This window comes from Triticum dicoccoides, chromosome 5A, assembly GCF_002162155.2.
Source record: "Triticum dicoccoides isolate Atlit2015 ecotype Zavitan chromosome 5A, WEW_v2.0, whole genome shotgun sequence".
Classification (NCBI taxonomy): domain Eukaryota; kingdom Viridiplantae; phylum Streptophyta; class Magnoliopsida; order Poales; family Poaceae; genus Triticum; species Triticum dicoccoides.
This window is the reverse complement of record NC_041388.1, coordinates 540,020,580-540,029,721: the sequence shown is the minus strand read 5'-3', so window position 1 is coordinate 540,029,721 and position 9,142 is coordinate 540,020,580.

Here is a 9,142-nt window from a genome sequence, read left to right as displayed (position 1 = left end):
TTGATCACAAGCCTGATGGCTGACGGGGCCGGAGCCAAATCGTTTGAATAAAGCTTTTGAATTGATCGCAAAAAAAAGTACATCGTGACATGAAGTTAAACCCGTGATTCCGAGCACAAGTCAAGCAGCAACTTGTGCAAGCCTACAAGTTTCACTTTAGTTCTCCTGACTCGTGCACGTAGTAGCAACAGGGCACATGCACGTAGTAGCAACAGGGCACATGTAAATCAGCTAGCATCTAATCAAGCAAAGCCAAGTCTGCAAAGTTTTCATTTCTGATGAAAGAGAAATCCTGGAGGTTCAAGCAAAGGAATTCTCCGCGACAGCAGAAGTACCAACAGGACAGGCTAATGCACTGAATTGTATCACAAACTTTGCGCCAAACTACCAATGGTGCCAAATTTCTTTCAGAACAACATAACTACTATGGCAGTCCCTTCGGACGGAGATTTCGCGGATGTGGCGCGTCTGATCTTCGAAAGACTACATTGGTCATGGGAGAGTACTGTGTCATTCCAGCAGAACAGCCTCACGCATTTCCAGGCTCCAAGGGTGAAAATAATCTAGTAACATTACAACCTGCTAGCACAACAAGAACACCGTTTATGCAGCGCATCCCAACAGGCATAAAGCAGATGGAACAAAATATGCCGTGCAGACTGACAACCATCTAATATAATGTAGCTTAAAATTGTTAAGAAAAGAAAAGATAAAACACGAGCATGGAAAAATTCCTGAATGCATTGAGCATCATTCACATTCACCTGTGAATGTGATTGTTCTCTTCCTGCCAACTACTAAACACCCTCTCTTCTAGCCACAAAATTATCTTTGCTTACCTTGAATAAGTAATACATAAGTGAAAACAGAATAGTAAAGTTGGAACGACGTAGGCACTGCTACTCTGTCATTTGCATGGTGTCAAACTTCCTAAACAATGCTATTATGTATCAATGCAATGCTGGTATGCAATAACGCTGGTAAGATTCTTTACCTTCAAATATAACCTCGGCATGAGTTGAAGCTTTTTTGTAGTTTAGTAACTTCTTCAGTCCATCCTCATTAGACATTGTCAATTCCGCACCATGACTAAGACTTATGGATAATGTGCGAAGAAGCCTTGCTTTAGAGAGAATAACCTCTATGAAGGACATTTCATTTGTAAACAAGTGAATGCCAGTCATATCCACAAACTGAAGTTTGGCACACATGCCATCAGTACACTGTGCATTTTGAAACTCTCCATTTGCCTCAAATTTCTGCCCCATGCCATAATCATAATCACAAAAAACCTTAACAATTATAAGTAAACAGTCATTCATTGGAAGCAATAATGACAGCCTTCATATAATGTAAATAAAGATGATCTATAGCAGTAAACATTACCTGTATTTTGAGGCTTTCAAGGCTTGGAGCATTCCTTAGCAAGCAAAAGGTTGATAAAATGGAGGGAAGTTCACATAAGTGTGTCACCAGTGTCAAGCTCTTTAAGTTGATAAAGGTGCATGAAAGTGTTTCTAGAATATTGGCCCCATTTAACTGAAACAGACAAAAGAGAACTGTCAAAAATTAAACTCAACGCATATCCAGAATCGTTGAACAAATTTACAGTCAAGAAATAAACTCGACACATATCCATAATCATTGATGCTACGATCCCGTAGCACTTCCCTGCGTCTCCCTGGGGTGGGAACTAGAACCAGGAAAATATCTCAGAGAGAAAGGCTTGGAGAAGGGGAAAGAGCAGAGGGAGGAAAGCTTCAGCTAGGGAATAGTGTTTACAGAGTCAATTCGATACCTCTCACTCACGCACACATTGTCTATATGTACTACCATTACAAGCCACATGGGCCAAGCCGGTTCGCTAAGTGCGCGCGCGCGCGCACACACACACGCACACACATGGGCCGGGTCCAGGTTGTAGCAGTTGAATAAATATTACATCTATATCTATACCTACTAATAAAGCAAGGTGCGTTTCTCCTAATTTTTCATCCGTTCATCCATATTATTATTTGTGATTTTTGTACTATCCGAGGTGGTACAAATTTCTTGCGCACGCTGGCTAGAAATCAGAAATAAGAATCTGGGCGGCCTGGGCTGCTAATGTGGAGCCGAAACGGCCTGCCAGGCCTGCTGGCTGGGCCGAAAGAAACGTCACAAAAATCAGGAACGAGCCGGGGGCCGACCAGAAGTCGAAATCCCGGCTTCGTTCTCTTCCACCTCCCTCAATAAAAGCGGTCGCCAATCTCCCCTCGTGGCCAGGACGGGGCCGACTAGAAGTCGAACTGCTATTCAATCTCAGCTTGATCCTCAAAAAAATCGTGGCCAGGACGGGGAAGACAAGAAAGCATGGCTGGGAGGGAGGTGAGAGGTCGAGACCCACGTGAAGAACCCTAGCCCCTTAGCTCCCCGCAATCCCTCGCACCCAGATGCCTGAGGGCTGCCACCCCTGTGCGCCGAGCACCTTGGTGCCACCACGCCCTGGCTCCCAGCGGTGAAGTTCTCCATGTCTTACCGGCTGCTGCTACAAGTACGCCATGGACCGAGATGGAAATCCACCGAGCTTCGTACGGGACGAGAGATAGAGACTGATGGCACCGGCCGGGACTTTTCACGTTGAGGTGCTCGAGGTGAGGAACGGTTGCGCTTGGAGGTGTGGGAGCGTGGCTGCAGCTGCTGGGATGTGGACATGAGGAGCGCCATGGATGATTGGAGGCAGAGCAGCACGTCTGGCAGTCATGCCTCCAGTCAATGTCCCAAGCGGCCACGTCCTTCGGGTTCCGACATAGCAACAAACAGATGCAAGGCCGTAGGGGAAGAGAGCAAAGCGGAAGGAACGTGTGGTCCACTGGAGGAGATCTCAGTCGAGGACGACAATGAGGGAGGGGATTAAGGCGGGGTCGATTTGGCCGATCCAGTTTCGGTGACCAACAAGCGACGGCCTCACCAGCCCTGGACACCCCTGGCCGAGGTGGGGCTCGCCGTGAAGGCGTCTGCATCGACGTCATGGCCTACACCCAGCGGAACCCTTGGAGGTCGCAGGAGAGCTACATGACCAGATGTTCCCCTCAACTGGATGATGTGAACTGTGCTGCTGCTCCTGGTATATTTCTTGCTTCTGCTAGAAGATGATGCAGCGTCATCGTTGTTGCTATAATTTGATTGGGTACAGCTTGTTTGGAACGGATAGAAGAGATGTGATGAAACTGTTTCGTGGGCATTGGTGTACGCTTAAGTTTTATTATCATATCAAGTGTGAACATGCTTCAAACAATCAAATTTTCTCTCCCTGTCGGATAAATTATCTGAAAAGTGATCGAAAAGTAAATATTTTCAGACGAAGTATTGATGGTTTATCCGGATGTGTGATGCAGTGAGTACCACTATACTCTCTGATGGAGTTTTATTTGGTGAACTTTATTTTTTTGCTGGGAGACACTTTGCGAACTCTTCATGTTTTCAGTTACCCAAAGTTTGGAGCCCTCAAGCTAAAAGTAAATACTTATTCCTCTTAAGTTTGAAGAAGTTTTTATCATCAATCTTGCAGCTTTTTACTCCTGGCTAGGTTCCTTTGTATGTTGTAAACATTAAAGTATCCTTCGTTTGTTTGAAGATATTTATAGTTTAATCTCCTGGCTTTCAGAATTGTAACTTTTCTTAGTTAGTGAATTACTTAAGTAAATAACTTGTGCATTTTGAATACTTCGCTTAGCTTTGGCTGAACTTGCTCGGAGTGGTCTGCTGCTTTCTCGTCGCTTTTTTGATGTTATTCCCACTATAACAAAGGTACTATCTACGTCCCAAATTATTTGTCACTCAAATAGATATAAATGAATGCATGTAGCACTAACTTAGTATTAGATACATCTATTTGAGCGACAAATAATTTAGGAAGGAAGGAGTACATAATATAATAATCCAAAAAATCATCTCTATGTCACCTCCGTTTCCATCATCGGGTTCAAGCATGGAGCTTTCTTCATGTTTTAGTTTGATCTGATCTGCAGCCACTGTGCGTGTTCAGAGTCCTCGTCGCCTCTGATTGCATACAATTGTGGGGACACCAACGGTGCGTGTTTTAGCTAACTTTCACATTGGATGACCAGATGCACATCTTTTCCTTTCTCAAAAGAAAAATGTTGCATGGAATAAAATCCACATTGCCAATTCTCACACAAGTTGTTCGACCCATCCTCTAGACATGTGCAGGTTGATTTTATTTTCTATCAAGTACTTGCTAAATAAAATAATTCATAAATAGCAACATTTGAAATTAAAATATATACTTTACTTGAATGATGCAGTTGATTGAAGTGCATAATTAGTTGATTTTGAATACACGTCAAATTCTTCTCCCGTTGCAACGCACGGGCATATGTGCTAGTTATTTACTCATGTAAGTAAAGTCACATCCACAGCTCACAAAGGCATGAACCCAGTTCTAGAAGAACTATAAGAGTTTAGGATGTTACAATTTATAGAGGCTCTCAACCCACTAGAAACAAAAAAGTCAATTCAAGTAGTAAACTAGTAATTTTTCTAGAAAATCACTACAGGATTACAAATATATACAACTCTATGGCTAACGCAAAGAACATTACGAGGAGGTAATTTCCAAGTTACGTTCTAAACAAGATGGTATGTCATTAAGTTGGGGTTTGGGACGCAACACCACTTTGAGTTTGGATCCTGATTGTCCCTAGCTGATCAAATGCTTGACAACAACCATATCATTGCAAAATATCATGAATTAGCAAGCAGATGCGATCGACAAAGTCCACCAATGCACTAGGAGGATGAAGCACAACACTTCATGACCTACTCCTGGATGTTGTCTCAAGGAAATTTAATCACAGAAATGATGATCCTGAACATTCAGGTTGACAAGTTTAGTACACGCAAGGACAACAAGTTTAGTTGACAAGCACGGCAATTTCCTGGCAAAAAACAATCCGAGGGCCAAATTGCTATGCTTGCCAACTAAACTTGACATCGGCCGGGGCAGCGGAGGAGGATGCTGTCGACGGCCCCCTCGTGCTTGAGGCCATCATCGAAGTCGAGGTCCAGCGATGCAAGGGCCTCCCATCGGCGTCGCCAGGCGCGGGAGAGCGCCGACGTGCGGACGGCGTCGCGGGGGCCGACGCGGTTGAGGATGTCGTCCAGGACGTCCGTCGGCAGGGAGATCAGGGCGTCTGCCTCCGCCACGGCGAACTCACTCGCCGGACGCGGCCTGTAGGAGCGGCACGGCGGCGGCATTGCTCCGGTGACCGACGCTGCGGGAGCTGGGCCTAGGAGGCTGGGAGAGCGGGGGCGAAATCGAGGAGCGGAGGCGGTCGGCATGGCTAAGAGCATCTCCAGCCGCGCCCCAACAGGCCCTCCCCAGGTGATTTTGCCGCGCCGGCGTTGAAAAAACGGCCCAGTCGCGCCCCTAGAAGTCCGTTTTTCACCGGCTCGGGGCGAAACTGGTACCGACGGATCCAGGCCGAATCCGGCTTCCTGGGTGGCGCCTGGGGCGCCGGCACAAGCGAAAAGGGCGCGTGGGTCCGTCCTGTCGGCGAGGCGAGCGCCTCTTCCCGCCGTTTCTTCCCGCGTTTTCCCCACTTCCCTCCCGTACTCTTCCTTCCTCCCGCCAATCTCCCTCCCGCTCGCCTCCCTTCCAGCCGGCCGCCATGCCACCGAATAAGTACGTGGCCCCCCGCGCGGCGGCAACCGCGACCGCCTCCGTCGCCCAGCCGAAGCAGAGGAAGTCGAGGGCGCCGCCGACCAAGCCACCGGGCATGTCAAACGCCGAGTGGAGGGCGGAAGTTTAGCGGCGGGAGGCTGTCACCGCCGACCGGCGGAACAGGGCCATCGCCAAGAAGGCCCGCGACAACGCGGCGCGCGCATCTGCGGCTGCCTCGGCGGACCAAATCGAGGCCCAGGCGGCTCGCGCGGGGATGATGAATCCACCCGGAAGCCACGCCCAGTACGCGCCCTGGGGTCAGCAAGGCGTCGGCTCTCCACAACCATGGGGATCGCCCTCGCTGGGCTACGCCGACGGTGACGCGCACGGTGGGTTCAACCCAAACGTCACCTTCCCCCATGGATACCCGGTCTAGCGCACGTCCTCACCTGCCTTCGCCGGCGTGCAGTACCCTCCATACAACTATTCGCCGCCCGCCTACGCTTCCTCCCCGACGCCCGCCGAGTGATGCGCACGCAAACTTCTGCCGCTCTATTTTTTGTACGCCGAACTGTGGCTTGCGATCGCCCGACTTGTGGCGTCTTTTGTGAGCGGGAACAACCAAGTTCGAATTTTTCGCGTCCTGGGGGCGTGACTGGGAGCTAGGTCGCCCCCAGGAGGGGAACTAGCGCCGGTTCGCCCCCAGACCACCCTTTTTTAGCGCCCTGGGGAGGGGGGGGGCGAACGGCTGGAGATGCTCTAATATGTCGCCGGACGCGGCCTAATAGGAATCGCTTACAGACGACGACTAGCGGGCCGGCCCATCAGCGCGGTTGCTCGCTGTACGCTCTAGGTTCGCTCTACTGTCGGTTTTTTTTCTCTCTCTGGTTTTCTTCTGTTTTCTCACCGCGGTTTTTTATGTATTTATTTTTATTCATTTTACTCTGGCTTTCTTTTTTCTCTTATTGATTTCTTTAGTTTCTTTGTTTGTTATACTATGGTTTTCTTTGTTTCTCTCTTGTTTTTTTTGCTTTGTTTTTTGATTCTTTGTCGGATTTTATCCATTTTATTTTATGCAACACATGTCTACTATTTTCTCAGTACACCATGTACATCAGAGCACACCAGAAAATTTTTTCTGACACATGTTGGTCATTTTTCAAATACATGACGTACATTTTTAAAATACATGTTTTAAACACTTTTCCAAATACAGGGTAACATCTTCCAAGTACACGTTTGAACATTTTTTAATGAAAATATTTTTTAAAAAGCACAAAAATTAGCAGAGAACTACCACTAATCACTGATTATTGATTTAGCCGAAATTAAACTTGATTATGAAAAGGTGCCCCACAATTGTTAACTCTGCTAGATTGACCGTTTATGACAGATGGGATCCACGTATAAGCATCAATCCTCTTCTTCCTCCAAACATTTTCACCGGGACATTTCTTGGAGCAGTTTGTATGCGTGGTCGTCGGCAGTGCCGGCGGTGCGCCGCCGGCCCAGCTGGCCATGGTTGCCGCCGCGCGAGCTTTCATGCCGCGGCCACACAGCTCTCACCTTGCCCCGCCCCGTACTGCCGACATAAACGGACAACTTTACGAAAACGCTGACATTCCACGAAGAAACGGGAATCATCACTCTGCCGTCCTTTGATTAGTTGATCCTTGTGTAGGATGATATCACTGGATTATTATTTTCAGGGAATTTTAGTACTCCCTCCGTTCACTTTTGTAAGTCCTTTCAGACAGCTCAAAATAAGCTGTTTTGCACATTGTCTGAAATGTCTTCAAGGTCTTATAAAAGTGAACAGAGGGAATAGTATGCTTCTGCCTCTTTAAACTCGTGATCATTTGTTGGTCCAAGGAATTGCTTTCGCTGATTAATTACACAGGGAATATTTCTCTGGGTTGGGACGTGAACCAGCCAGAGGCCGTGCAAGATGTCAGGGCACAGGTAACCATGAGCAGCTGTGCTGCACCGGTGCTCAAGTGGTACACAGAAAGCAACCAAAAAAAGGTTTTTTTTTTCTACAGATGAATCATAAACCCCTTGGTCCATACAGTTGGCTCCCTTGACACCATTGTCACGCCCGGAATGCGTACGCGCGCGGATAATTCTTGGGTTGGTTCCATCACCAACGGTAGTACGTAGCATTCTGTTTGTACGAAAAAAGATAATGATCCTTGGTGAAGGCAAGCCACCTAGGATGGCGTCCAGGCCAACAACCACGAGGACGAGGACGAGGACGAGGTGAGGTGAGACATCATTGCTCACAGCAGCGGCCTCTTTCCGTCCAACCCTGCTCGTACCACATTCAGTGATATGGGTGCGGCCTGCACTGCGCGGCAGCTAAAGCAGGCATGGACGTATGGTGGTTGCTTGCACGTATCCGGGATCGCCAACGGTGGCTTTCAGCAAGGAATGGCGGCACGGAGATGAGCAGAATTCCCAGATGCTAAACCGTGGAGTGTGTGCTAGAAATGCCATGGTGGGTGTCTGGCCTGCGGATATGCAACGGCAAGATCGATCCATGGCTGTTCAACCCGTCGTCGATCGATCGGCTTCACTTTACTAGCGGATTGGAAGACCGGCTTAGGCTTAGTTTATGAGGGCGATGGATGGATCAGATCGATGATCTCTACTCAGTACTCAGGTGGGTAAATATAATATGTACTTAGTACTGCAGCCTACTTTAAGCAAACAATCTGACGCTACACGCGCCATCTTTTTTAAAATTGATGAGTGTGTGGCCACGAGATACCCCAAGTGCAGGCACACCCGGAGACCTCCGAGCTCACCGGGGAGGGAATCGTCTCTGGGTCACATGCTCTCTCGTTCGTTCAACGTTATCGGCACGGATAATATCACTAGTACTACTTTTTTGTGCCTCCTCAGCCAGACAACCACCGTCATGAGTCATGACACTCCATCGCTACCTAATGCTGGATTGGATCGGAAGCAACGAGCGTAACAGCCTGCCCAGCCCCGTAACAGACTGCTGGTGTATCAGTCCAAATGTCCACGGCAAACCCAACTGGATTAACTGAACGGAGGTCTGTCCGATCAATTCGTGGAGCCCAGTAACAGTGGGTAGAGAGCACCCCGCCCAAGCAAAAGGCCACCATACACATTTCACAATGTTCTAAAATCTGAAAACATGACACACAAAACATAACGTAGTTAATCTTTTTTAGAAAGATGTGCTGTTTTTTTTGTACTGTTTACACTTTAGTGCACTGTGCACGCTTTCGTCTTCCATTTCTTGGCGTGTCATGTACTGTACTCCCTCGCAAAAAAAAAAAGGTACTGTACTGGGGTACATACACGCCGGATTCGTCACCAGTCGTTACCGGGCGAGGTCCCCTGTCGGTGCTCGACCACTCACCCGACGCGTCCCCCCCGTCCATCACCCCACCCTCCGACGCCCCCACTGCCAGCAGCGGCCCACGCACCCAACCAAACCCTCCC